Source organism: Ranitomeya imitator, chromosome 1 (assembly GCF_032444005.1).
Source record: "Ranitomeya imitator isolate aRanImi1 chromosome 1, aRanImi1.pri, whole genome shotgun sequence".
NCBI lineage: Eukaryota > Metazoa > Chordata > Amphibia > Anura > Dendrobatidae > Ranitomeya > Ranitomeya imitator.
The window spans coordinates 373698390-373712638 of record NC_091282.1 but is presented as its reverse complement, the minus strand read 5'-3'; the positions used below and the strand labels follow the sequence as shown (position 1 = coordinate 373712638).

At 43.5% G+C, this 14249-nt stretch overlaps 2 long non-coding RNA genes across 2 annotated transcripts in view; one reads left to right on the top strand and one right to left on the bottom strand.

Annotated features, from left to right (window-relative positions):
* Window positions 1-14249, bottom strand: part of LOC138657809 (uncharacterized) — a 193503-nt gene that overhangs the window by 92979 nt on the left and 86275 nt on the right. The gene's annotated exons all lie outside the window — the stretch shown is intronic.
* Window positions 5264-14249, top strand: part of LOC138657808 (uncharacterized) — a 48177-nt gene continuing 39191 nt past the window's right edge. Inside the window, exon 1 of the long non-coding RNA XR_011317196.1 lies at window positions 5264-5292. This is a non-coding gene — a long non-coding RNA (uncharacterized lncRNA). The remainder of the gene's footprint in view (window positions 5293-14249) is intronic.

Below are 14249 nucleotides of genomic sequence, written 5' to 3'. Positions count from 1 at the left end.
AATGGCAGACAGAGAAGCCTCCAAATAGTATAATGGCCTCCAACATAGCTCTCCAAATAATAAAATGGCCAACACGGAGCCCACCATATAATATAATGGTCCGCACAATATACTCATTGATTAAAAAAAAAACCCTCTCCCCGATCCCCTGATCTCTGTTGTGTTAGGGCTGAAACTGTGCTCAGCGTCTGCTGCGTTGAGATGTCAGTTCTCAGCAGGGTCGGTTCTCCGGTGGGCCCAGGCCCTGACACCTGCTGGCATACAGTGCCAGCAGTGCCTAGGGCCCCTGCTGCTCCAGGGGCCCCCAGCAAGTGGGGTGTCGCTAATGGCGGCACACCATGCAGCTGCTATGGGGCCCTCAGTACCAGCGGAGAAGCAGCGGGTGACAGGAAGCCTAAGCCTGTCCCCGCTGCTAAAGTGAAATGAATATTCATGCTTCCCCACGCCCCCATGGGCGTGGAGAGGAGTGAATTCATTTCACTATAATAGCGGGCAGCGTTTGCCGCAAATTGCGGCTAAACATTGCCCGCTATCAGAGTCCGCAGACCAGGGCCCCTCCGCCGCTCCCTCAGGGGCCCCCAGCTCATACGGCCGCTATAGGGCCGTAAGCCAGGGGTCCCGCAACCAATGCCGCCCCCCAGCGCTCATTAATGGGGAGAGAGCGTCAGATGACGCTCCCTCTCCCTTGATTCCCCTCGCCGCTGACACACAGCAGGTGCGCGATGACGTCACTTCTCGCGCATCTGCTGTGTGTGAGGCCGACAGCAGCGCAGCTCCTGACATCGGAGCAGAGCCGCTGCTGGAGTCAGCGTGGGAGCGAGGAGGAGAGGTGAGTATTGTGCTTTTTTTGTGTTTTTTTATTATTGAGTCCTGGCTGATTGTATGGGGAGTGTGAGCTGCATGATGCCCTATAAGGCAAGGAGGGGGTGTGAGCTGCATGATGCCCTATGGGACAAGGAGGGGGTGTGAGCTGCATGATGCCCTATGGGGCAAGGGGGGGTGAGCTGCATGATGCTCTATGGGGCAAGGGGGGTGAGCTGCATGATGCCCTATGGGGCAAGGGGGGGTGAGCTGCATGATGCCCTATGGGCCAAGGAGGGGGTGTAAGCTGCATGATGCCCTATGGGGCAAGGGGGGTGAGCTGCATGATGCCCTATGGGGCAAGGGGGGTGAGCTGCATGATGCTCTATGGGGGGGTGAGCTGCATGATGCCCTATGGGGCAAGGGGGGGTGAGCTGCATGATGCCCTATGGGGCAAGGAGGGGTGAGCTGCATGATGCCCTATGGGGAGGGTGAGCTGCCTGAGACCCCATGGGGGGAATGAGCTGCATGATGCCCTATGGGGGGAGTGAGCTGCATGATGCCCTATGGGGGTGAGCTGCATGATGCTCTATGGGGGAGTGAGCTGCATTATTCCCTATGGGGGGAGTGAGCTGCATGATGCCCTATGGGGGAGCTGTATGATGCCCTATGAGGGTGAGCTGCATGATACCCTATGAGAGGGGGCAGCGTGATACCCTATGAGGGGGCTACATTATATTCCATGAAGGGGCTGCATTATACCTTATGAGGGGATTGCACTATACTCTAAGGGGGCTACATTATACTCTATGGGGGCTGCATTATACTCTGAGGCTGGTTGCATTATATTCTATGGGGGGGGCTACATTATATTCTATAGGGGGCTGCATTATATTCTGTGAGGGGGATACATTGTACCCTATGAGGGGGCTACTTTATTTTGTTTGAGGGGGCTACTCCAACCCCTGCTACATAATTAAGAAAGGCATTAGAAATAATTGAGAAAGGCAATAGCCGAAACGCGCGTCGGGGGGGACAGGGGTGAGGTGCCAGTCCACGCCGAGATTCTTTCTACACTGACTGGTATGTATATTAGTTTTACTCATTGTGTATGTGCTCTTTTATACAATCCTCTGGACCTGTGTGTTTAATGCAGGTGTTTGAACTTTATTTACTTGCACAGTCACTTTGATTTTTCTGTGATACCTGTCTCAGTTACATTGTGGATATATTTATACTGTAGGCACCTGTCCCCTGTTCATGTAGGTGCGTGCTGAGTACAGCACGGGGATTATTTCCCCCTGTCGTTTTTAAACCTGGAATTATCATTAATAACGTTTGTTCTACATATTTATCTGGACTTTATGCTGCTTCCTTTCTATTGGTTTTTGTCGATTTGAGTGCAGTGGTCCAATATGGTCTTTTCTTTGGTCCCATTTTTTCTGGATTAAATATACCCTATTTGGGTTCTATTACGATGCTGGTGACCTTACACTGTTCCACCTTAGTGCTATAATTAAGACGTGTACTACCTTATATTATACCCTGATATTAGCGTGTTTTATCGCACAATTGGTGGTCTTGTATTTATTTCTATGTAGCTACATAGTGGGCCCCAAGAATGATTTTCTCTGGTGGGCCCAAGGTGCTCCAGTCCGACGCTGGTACTCAGACGCACGTGGAGAATGACTGCAGGAGGGAGCTGCCAGTTCCCTGTTCCATCATTGCTTTCACCTGGATCTGCATCCATACAAATTCTGCTGAAAGTGTAATGTTATGGGGGGGGAAACTGATACTGGCACTGGCACAGGGTCCCCTCTACTCACAGTTCCCATAGTGGCCACATGGCATATTTTCAGGGAGAATATCACCTGTATGGCAGTGCGTAATGACTCTGTGGCACCATGCTAAAGAGGTAGCACAAGATCCTTGCACCAACACCACCAGCGCTAATTTTTTGCTGTATATTCCTCACGCGTTTTTACCAAGAAAAAAAGCACAGCATGTTCCAGTACCAGCAAAGTGAATGATATTTCTGAAATTAATATTTTTTCCTTGCAGATGTGAAGCACTAAATTGCTTTTTTTTCAAATCTGCAGTAAGTAAAACCTTTCAGTATTTTCCACCCACTCAAATAAATGGAAGAGAAACACAAGTATAACACATCTAAAACAGATGCCAAAGCATGGTACAAATGCTGTAGAAATGCACATTTCATTTTCCTGCCAACACTCTAGTTTTTGTTGCAGAAAACAAAAGAAACAAAAACGCCACGTGTGATCTTACCCTTAGAGTACACAGAGCTTTATAATCTAAAGCTCAACACTATTCTGATTTTAACTACAGAAAAGAGGCCACAGTGACGCTGGACAGCCTGGGGGGATGTTTTTAGTATAAGGGGATGGAATGCTGGTCATGTATAGGACTGGCAGGGGGCACAAGGTAGGGCAGAGCAATGGGGGGTTATAAGGAGTAGTCTAGGGTTTGATCACTAGACAAAGCAAATCCCTTATTGTTAATGTTATGTCTTTGATGTAAGTTGGGGGGGCGCAGAAGAGCCTGTGGAGGTGCAGTGCGCACAGTTGGTTCTTCTGGTTGCCTTCCAAGGCAGATATGCTCAGCTGTGCCAGAGCTGGGAGGAGGCTTGCCCTAACACAGTGTGAGGTGCTCCATTCTGTCAAGTTCACCCAATTGAACAGTTTAAACAGTATTTTCCGATCTCTTATTGGCAATTCGCTAGCGTATTCCATTACTTTTTCATCAGTGGGGATCTAACCCTTTTTGCCTCCCACCAGTCATGAAACTGAGGGGGCTACTGCACTAGTTCAGCGCTGCATCCTCTTCCTGGTTTTCGCATTCACTGTTGTGGTCTTGCCGCTCACTGTGCAGAGAACTGCTACGTAGCTGTATTCATGTGAATGGGGCCATGCTGCGGTTCCCTGCGCAGTCAGTGCAGCCGTTGGAGGAAGTATTTTAAAGGAGACACGGCTTTAAAGCAGTGGTGCAGCCCATTCAGTCTCAGGACATTTTGGGGTCAAAATCTGTATCTATCATTTAGTGAGATTAAGAACCCAGTTAAAAATGAATAAGATGCGGAATATTGTGTGCTCTAATATGATTATGTTAGATAAGATATTATGGAATAGTGGGGAAGCGTAACATGTGCATATGTAAAAGTATATTGCACTTTTATAAATTGCGTTGCAGAATTACCCAGTTGTGCATTATTGATGAGCCTACATGCTAAGTTGTACACAGCCGACTGATTTGCAGCTAATTTGCAGGGTTTACATGTGATGATACCTAGAGTTGAGGAAATATGTTCGGAATCAGTCGCCGAATCTGAATTTGCCAAATTTGTGCCATATTGGTAACTTATTTGTGCCGAATTTATGTTTGATGATCGGTTCCGAACATATTAATTTATTTCTAATTCTATTGACTCCAATGATGTTCGGCTTTGTTCAGCGAACATTGCAAAAACAACATTCGCCGCCGATCATAATCGGAACCGAATTTAGAAAACTTTGCTCAACTCTAATGATAACCACTTTCTGTAATAGCTGCAGATATTTCATTTTTCGGATATGTATAATGTTCCAGTAACGGCAATACCACTGATATTAGTCCCCTTTTTCCCCTTTTGTTTCATCATCGAAAACTTGTGTAACATATCGTTCTTAAAAAAAAAATGTATGACATGTGCTTGAAGACCGAGGACATTTATTCAGCTGTGTTATTGTTTCCTCTTTTCTACAAACGTCTGTCTCGCTTTATTCCCTCATTGATTTCTTCCTGTCTTTCTTTCTCCCATCAGCCTTCCTCCTCTGCTAGCACTACTCTTCCCCTCCCCTCGACTCCTCTTCCTGGCCAGGGGTCTGGGTCCTGTGATCACAAAAGCTGCCAACATTCCACAGAAAATGGAAACAGAACTATCCAAACTCGTGATTCCAACATTACAAAACAAAGAACGACAGGGCTAAAAAGAGGGAAGGGGGGAGTTGGGGCACCGGGATATATAGAAAAGGGGAGAACTAAATGCAGAAAAAGAAAAAGGGAGGGTGGAACTGTAAAATTTGGATCGGAAAAAGCACTGTATACTCAAGAGAGAAAAAAGGGACACGAAGGCAGATTCTGATTCTTAACTCTCCATTGCCTTTATTGTACAAAGCAAATATACAGAAGTAGTGGAGATTAGAGATTCGTACTTCTCCTCTAGAAACATTTATTATCAAAGAAGGTCGCGTCTATTTCTACCCAAGGAAGCAGATATAAAGTAGCTGCTGTTAATCTCCATTTGGGGTTGCGAAGACTAGCCAGCATCTTATTGCACTGCTGCGGAATTCTGATGTAACCTCAATTACGCACAACATATCATGATTCAGATAATGATACGCAGACAGTCGACCGGATCTGTATTTATACAGTGATTTATGAAAGATTGATTAAATACAGACATATTCTACAGGGTGAGGACCTCCGCATGCTGAGGTGAGCATTCAGTAAGCATTTGGCACGGGTAACTTTGGGAGAGTCTGCAGTATGAGAGGGTATGCAATCCGCAGGGCATGGAATCCTCAAGGGCAACATAAGAAAGCCTAAGGCGTAGATGTGAATTTATAATTACAGATGGCGTAAAGCATATGGAGCAAAATGATTACAGAGCAAGGCTGCAGGACCAGTAACAAAGAACTCAACATAAGGACCGATACCAAGTCAAGTCCCACAGTAGGGTCACCAACCTTTTTTGTTTGGACGGCATGGGCAAACTTCAGTCACCCACAATTTTATGGACAAAGTTGAATATTAATAATAAGTTACTAGATGGTGGCCCGATTCTAACGCATTGGGTATTCTAGAATATGCATGTCCCAGTAGTATATGGACAATGATGATTCCAGAATTCGCGGCACACTGTGCCCGTCGCTGATTGGTCGAGGCAACCTTTATGACATCATCGTCGCCATGGTAACCATTATGACATCTACGTCGATACTGTGCCCGTCGCTGAATCAGAAACGTGAGATGTCTACGTCCTTTATGACATCATCGTCGCTGTGCCCGTTGCTGATTGGTCGAGGCCTGGCGGCCTCGACCAATCAGAGACGCGGGATTTCTACGTCGATGCTGTGCCGGTCTCTGATTGGTCGAGGCCGCCAGGCCTCGACCAATCAGAGAGCCGGGATTTCCAGGACAGACAGACAGACAGACAGACGGAAAAACCCTTAGACAATTATATATATAGATGGTTGCAATGGTGACGGTTATGTCATAAAGGTTGCCATGGTGATGATGATGTCATAATGGTTGCCATGGTGATGATGCCATAATGGTTGTCATGGCAATGATGATGTCATAATGGTTGCCAAAGCGATGATGATGTCATAATAGGTTGCAATGGTGATGGGTATGTCATAATGGTTGCCATGTCAATGATGATATCATCATGGTTGCCATTATGATAATGTCGTAATGGTTGCCATGGCAATGATGTTATAATGGTTGCCATGGTGATGATGATGTCATAATGGTTGTCATGGCAATGATGATGTTATAATGGTTGCCAAGGCGATGATGATGTCATAATAGGTTGCAATGGTGACGGGTATGTCATAATGGTTGTCATGTCAATGATGATATCATCATGGTTGCCATTAAGATAATGTCGTAATGGTTGCCATGGCGATGATGTTATAATGGTTGCCATGGTGATGATGATGTCATAACGGTTGCCATGGTGATGATGATGTCATAGTGGTTGCCATGGTGATGATAATGTCATAATGGTTGCCATGGCGATGATGATGTCATAATGGTTGCCATGGCGATGATGATATCATAGTGGTTGCCATGATGACGATTATGTCATAATGGTTGTTATGGCGATGATTATGTCATAACTAGATTGTGGCCCGATTCTAACGCATCGGGTATTCTAGAATATGCATGTCCTCGTAGTATATGGACAATGATGATTCCAGAATTCGCGGCAGACTGTGCCCGTCGCTGATTGGTCGAGGCAACCTTTATGACATCATCGTCGCCATAGCAACCATTATGACATCTACGTCGATACTGTGCCCGTCGCTGAATCAGAAACGTGGGATGTCTACGTCCTTTATGACATCATCGTCGCTGTGCCCGTCGCTGATTGGTCGAGGCCTGGTGGCCTCGACCAATCAGAGACGCGGGATTTCTATGTCGATGCTGTGCCCGTCGCTGATTGGTCGAGGCCGAATCAGAGATGCGCGATTTCCTGGACAGACAGACAGACAGAAGGAAAAACCCTTAGACAATTATATATATAGATACCTGTATGTCATCTCAACTGTAAATAGTATATACCTGCTGTATGTCATCTCCTTCTGTATATTGTATATACTTATATGCCCGTCGCTGATTGGTCGAGGCAACCTTTATGACATCATCGTCGCCATAGCAACCATTATGACATCTACGTCGATACTGTGCCCGTCGCTGAATCAGAAACGTGGGATTTCTACGTCCTTTATGACATCATCGTCGCTGTGCCCGTTGCTGATTGGTCGAGGCCGCCAGGCCTCAACCAATCAGAGACACGGGATTTCTACATCGATACCGTGCCCGTCACTGATTGGTTGAGGCCTGGCGGCCTCGACCAATCAGAGACGCGGGATTTCCAGGACAGACAGACAGACAGACGGAAAAACCCTTAGACAATTATATATATAGATGGTTGCCATGTCGATAATGTCATAATGGTTGCCATGGCGATGATGTTATAATGGTTGCCATGGTGATGATGGCATAATGGTTGCCATGGTGATAATGATGTCATAATGGTTGCGATGGCGATGATGTCATAATGGTTGCCATGGCGATGATGTCATTATGGTTGCAATTGTGATGATGTCATAATGGTTGCCATGGCGATGATGATGTCATAATGGTTGCCATGGTGATGATGTCATAAAGGTTGCCATGGTGATGATGATGTCATAATGGTTGCCATGGTGATGATGATGTCATAATGGTTGCCATGGCGATGATGTTATAATGGTTGCCATGGTGATGATGATGTCATAAAGGTTGCCATGGCGATGGTGTCATAATAGGTTGCCATGGCGACGATGTCATAATGGTTGCATTTGATGATTGTGTGCAATGGTGACAGTTATGTCATAATGGTTGCCATGGCGATGATGATCTCACAATGGTTGCCATGGTGCTGACGATGTCATAATGGTTGCCATGGCGATGATGATGATGTCATAACGGTTGCCATGGTGATGATGATGTCATAATGGTTGCCATGGTGACGATGGCCTCGACCAATCAGAGACGCAGGATTTCCAGGACAGACAGACAGACAGACAGAAAGACAGACAGACGGAAAAACCCTTAGACAATTATATATATAGATGGTTCCATTGTGATGTTGATGTCATAATGGTTGCCATGGGGATGATGATGTCATAATAGGTTGCAATGGTGATGATGATGATGTCATAATGGTTGCCATGATGATGGTGTCATAATAGGTTGCCATGGAGATGATGATGTCATAATAGTTGGATGTGATAATGATGTCATAATGGTTGCCATGGTGATGATGATGTCATTATGATTGCAATTGTGATGATGTCATAATGGTTGCCATGGCGATGATGATGTCATAATGGTTGCCATGGTGATGATGTCATAAAGGTTGCCATTGTGATGCTGATGTCATAATGGTTGCCATGGTGATGATGATGTCATATCGGTTGCCATGGTGATGATGTCATAATGGATGCCATGGCGATGGTGTAATAATAGGTTGCCATGGCGATGATGATGTCATAATGGTTGCCATGGCGATGATGATGTCATAGTTGTTGCCATGGCGATGATGATGTCAAAGTTGTTGCCATGGCGATGATGTCATAATGGTTGCCATCTTGACGGTTGCAATGGTAGCGGTTATGTCATAAAGGTTGCCATGGCGATGAAGATGTCATAATGGTTGCCAAGGTGTTGATGATGTCATAATAGGTTGCAATGGTGACAGTTATGTCATAATGGTTGCCATGTCGATAATGTCATAATGGTTGCCATGGCGATGATGTTATAATGGTTGCCATGGTGATGATGATGTCATAAAGGTTGCCATAGTGATGATGATGTCATAATGGTTGCCATGGCGATGATGATGTCATAATGGTTGCCATGGTGATGATGTCATAAAGGTTGCCATGGTGATGATGATGTCATAATGGTTGCCATGGTGATGATGATGTCATAATGGTTGCCATGGTGATGAGGATGTCATATTGGTTGCCATGGTGATTATGTCATAATGGTTGCCATGGCGATGGTGTCATAATAGGTTGCCATGGCGACGATGTCATAATGGTTGCATTTGATGATTGTGTCATAATGGTTGACATGGCGATGATGATGTCATAATGGTTGTCATGGCGATGATGATCTCACAATGGTTGCCATGGTGCTGATGATGTCATAATGGTTGCCATGGCGATGATGATGTCATAACGGTTGCCATGGTGATGATGATGTCATAATGGGTGCCATGGTGACGATGGCCTCGACCAATCAGAGACGCGGGATTTCCAGGACAGACAGACAGACAGAAAGACAGACAGACAGACAGACAGAAAGACAGACAGACGGAAAAACCCTTAGACAATTATCTATATAGATAAAGATGATGATATGAACACATAAACAATATACAGTGGGGGAAATAAGTATTTGATCCCTTGCTGATTTTATAAGTTTACCCACGGACAAAGATATGAACAGTCTATAATTTTAAGGGTAGGTTAATGTTAAGATTGAGAGATAGAATATCAAAAATACAATACAGAAAATCACATTGTATAAACTATATAAATTTATTTGCATTTTGCAGTGAGAAATAAGTATTTGATCCCCTACCAACCATTAAGAGTTCTGGCTCCTACAGACCAGTTAGACGCTAATCAACTCGTTACCTGAATTAAAGACAGCTGTCTTTACATAGTCACCTTTACAAAAGACTCCTGTCCACAGACTCAATTAATCAGTCAGAATTACTTCTACAACATGGCAAGACCAAAGAGCTTAATAAGGATCTTAGGGACAAGATCATAGACCTGCACAAAGCTGGAATGGGGTACAAAACCATAAGTAAGACGCTGGGTGAGAAGGAGACAGGGTAGGTTAATGTTAATTTTAACACAGAGAAAGAATATCAAAAATAGACGCAATTAATCAGTCATACTCTAACCTCTACAACATGGGCAAGACCAAAGAGCTTTATAAGGATGTCAGGGACAAGATCATAGACCTGTACAAAGCTGGAATGGTCAGCAAAACCATAAGTAAGAAGCTGGTTGATAAGGAGACAACTGTTGGCGCAATAGTAAGAAAATGGAAGAAATATAAAATGACTGTCAATCGACATTGATCTGGGGCACCATGCAAAATCTCACCTCGTGGGGTATCCTTGATAATGAGGAAAGTGAGAGATCAGCCTAAAACTACACGGGGGGAACTTGATAATGATCTCAAGTCCACAGTCACCAAGAAAACCATTGGTAACACAATACGCCGTAAAGGTTTAAAATCCTGCAGTGCCCGCAAGCCCCCCTGCTCAAGAAAGCACATGTGCAGGCCCGTCTGAAGTTTGCCAATGAACACCTGGATGATTCTGGGAGTACTGTGGTCAGATGAGACAAAAATTGAGGTCTTTTGCATTAACTCAGCTCGCCGTGTTTGGAGGAAGAGAAATGCTGCCTATGACCCCACTGTAAGCATGAAGATGGCAACATTATGTTTTGGGGGTGTTTCTCTGCTAAGGGCACAGGACTACTTCACTGCATCAATGGGAGAATGGATGGAGCCATGTACTGTAAAATCCTGAGTGGTAACCTCCTTCCCGCCGTCAGGACGTTAACAATGGGCCGTGGCTGAGCAAGAAAATGACCCAAAACATACAGCCAAGGCAACAAAAGAGTAGCTCAAAAAGAAGCACATGAAGGTCATGCAGTGGCCTAACCAGTCTCCAGACCTTAATCCCATAGAAAACTTATAGAGGGAGTTGAACCTCCGAGTTGCCAAGCGACAGCCTCAAAATCTTAATGATTTAGAGATGATCTGCAAAGAGGAGTGGACCAAAATTCCTTCTGACATGTGTGCAAGCCTCATCATCAACTACAAAAAAAGGTTTGACTGCTGTGCTTGCCAACAAGGGTTTTGCCACCAAATATTAAGTCTTGTTTGGTTGCCAGAGGGATCAAAAACGAAATTTCTCTTTGCAAAATGCAAATACATTTATATAATTTATAGAATGTGATTTTCTGGATTTTATTTTTGATATTCTATCTCTCAATGGTAAAATTAACCTACTCTTAAAATTATAGACTGTTCGTTTCTTTGTCAGAGGGCAAACTTACAAAATCAGCAAGGGATCAAACACTTACTGTATGTCCCCCACTTTATGCCATAAACTCTAAAATTATAATTCCAACAAAAATTACATGAACAGGCTCCTCCATCTTTAAAAACATTACAAACCTACGTAGTTGGCAACACTGACCCAGAGCATGTTGATAAGAGAATAGCCATGGACCATTAAATGGTAAAATGTATCTGCTCAACAAGAAACATAGCTAATCTACTGTATATAGTATATATATATATATATATATATATATATATATATATATGTATATATATATATATATATATATATATATATATATATATATATATAGTATATAGTTAGTTCACCATGACATTTTGTTTGGAAATTCCACAGATTTTGATGGATTCCAATGACAAATTATGGTCTATGGGACCTGGCAGACATCTCAGATGCATTCTTCCTTCCCAGTATGTTTGTTTTCCCTGAAGATAACTAGTACCAGATAGCTGAATCCTCTGTGCTCTACTGAGATAACATATACATTTAGCCAAGCCAAAAATGCATGTTCATAAGGAAATCAGAAATGATAACATCCATAGAAGCATGGGATGACATGACCCTCAGGTTTCTCATTATCTCACTTATTTTAATTGATCAACCTAAGTTAAGTCCTTATCTAATAGTCAAATAGCTGCCATTACCTTTAACTTATGAATCTTAAATCTTTGTCATAGAAACAAAGACATGAGCAATTGAGTAATATGCTTTTATGTATTGAAGTTACATTCTATGGTTTTGTTTTTTTAGAAAAGTTGCCAAAGTAAGTTATTTTCCCCACTGTTCGGTCAGATTGTGAAAGAAGTAAGCAATATTTTCTTCTAAGTGTTCCTATTCCAAAAATAAATATATCACTGTCATGAGCACACAATCCCCCTCCCCCACACACTTCCTTCTTTCTTGGGACTTTTTTCAGCTGGTTCATCACCATTTCTACTTGAAGCATACAAAACCACATCCAGGAAATAAGACTAGACATGGCTGCCCCCAACAGAGCCAAAACTTTTCCCAGTGATCAGCCCACCTTCAAGACATATAGCCACCGCAGGGTTCTAAAGTCTCCTTTGCTGATCTTTTGCAAATCAAAGAAAACCTTGGAATTTAATATAACGACTCTGTGGTACTGGAACAGAGCCAGAAATAGAAATAAGGGTCTCCAAAGCAGTGAGAAAGTCAAGTCTCCCAATCTGTCAATATATTACAATAATGTGAAAATGAAAATAAATGGAATCAATATAATGGAGCACTAGAAGTAACTGTTACACAATGTAAGACGTGAAGATGTTCTCTGGAACCTAGAAAGAAAACCAAGTAAATTAAAGAAATTAAATAAATAACAAAAAACTATGTGCAAAACCAGAAACTCATTCAGAGCAGTGAACAAAACAGTGACCAGATGGAGAAAGACTGCAAACTAGAAGAGGTCACGTCAGGCAAAGGAAATGAACGAACACACACAACAGGAAAAAAGCAAGGAGAGTGATAATGAGCCCAAAATAGAAGATGAAGAAGAATGTACACAACAGGTAATAGAGGGCGAGCCATGGAGAGTGTGAAAGCACATCTAGTGAAAGATATATACTTGACCAAGGAACTGCTGCTTATGCTGTGTACTTGCTACAAATCATAGTAGACTTCATTGTTCCTAAATAATCATTAACCCTGCTGTTCTGTTGGTCAAAAATGACCGACTTTGAACTTCAATATTCTTTAAAATATTCAAGATGCGGCTCTGAAACCCGTGGCCGACCGACCCATCCTCATTTAAGTCAATCAACCACAAGTTTCAGAACCGCATCTTGAAAACCCCAAAAAATACCAAAGTTCAAAATAGGTCTCCCCAGACCGAACAGAACAGCAGGGTTAAAGGGTTGCGCAGGTCAAAAATGGTTGATTTTTTTTCCCACCAACAAGGCAGTTCAGCCCTCTTATTTAAAGTGAACCTGACAGCTGATACATGCTGGTCCACGGCACTGGCTATACCATCTTAGCCAGGTATGTTTGACTCTGAAACGCTGCGGCGATTCAGAGAAAATATACTTTGTGAGCTGCCGGGGACCGAGCCGCGCTGGAGACTTATCAGGCAGGTGGGTCCTCGGCAGTTTCTCCCCGCCCTCTGCCTTTGATTGTCAGGTCTCTGCTTATGTGCACATATCAGCGTTTTAATTAGTAAGCAAATGGCTATGGTAGATCTAAAGCATCTGTCTCTCCAGCACTATTCCTAGTACAGCACCGCTTCGTACTGCTTGGCTGATGGCTCAATTGGCGGAAGTGAAGTCACGCAGTAGAGATGCTGTCAGAAGGAGGGGGAAGGTGGTGCTGGGAGGGAAATAGAGCTGGAGTGACAGAGACTTCAGATCTTCAGCCCCATTTGTATGTGAATTAAAACACTGATTTCTAAGTAACGGAGGAACTGACTGGCCATGTAAAGTTCTTTTTGGACTTGTCTTTGAGAGAAATACATGCATGTATAAATAATTTGGGGTTGAAATCTCAATGACAGATTATTTTTCAGTAGCACATGACTGTAGATTTTAGGCTACGCACAGAGATTCTAGTATGTAACCCTGGAGACACATAGGTTTGAAGTTGTAGACACAAAACAGTAGGATGTACTTTACATATTTTATGTTCAGCATTAGAAAAACATAGCTGTTTTCTTCTAGATACATCTACTGCCTATACTTTAGTTCTGTCTGTGGTTGCAGCTCGGGTCCATTGAAGTAAAGAGAATCCAACAGCTAATGCATGTAGCCTGATCCTCAGGCAGCATGTATCAGGCACTGGCTGTATGAACTCAGAACAGGTATGTTTGAATCTGAAATGCTTCGGCTTTTGAAAGGAAAAAATACTTCAAGGCTGTGTGCACACGTTACGGTTTTTTCACATTATGCATCCCATCATTTAGAATGCATTCCGCAATTTTTGTGCACATGATGCGGTTTGTTCCGCAAAAAAACGCATCGTGGTAAAAAACGCAGCATGTTCATTAATTTTGAGG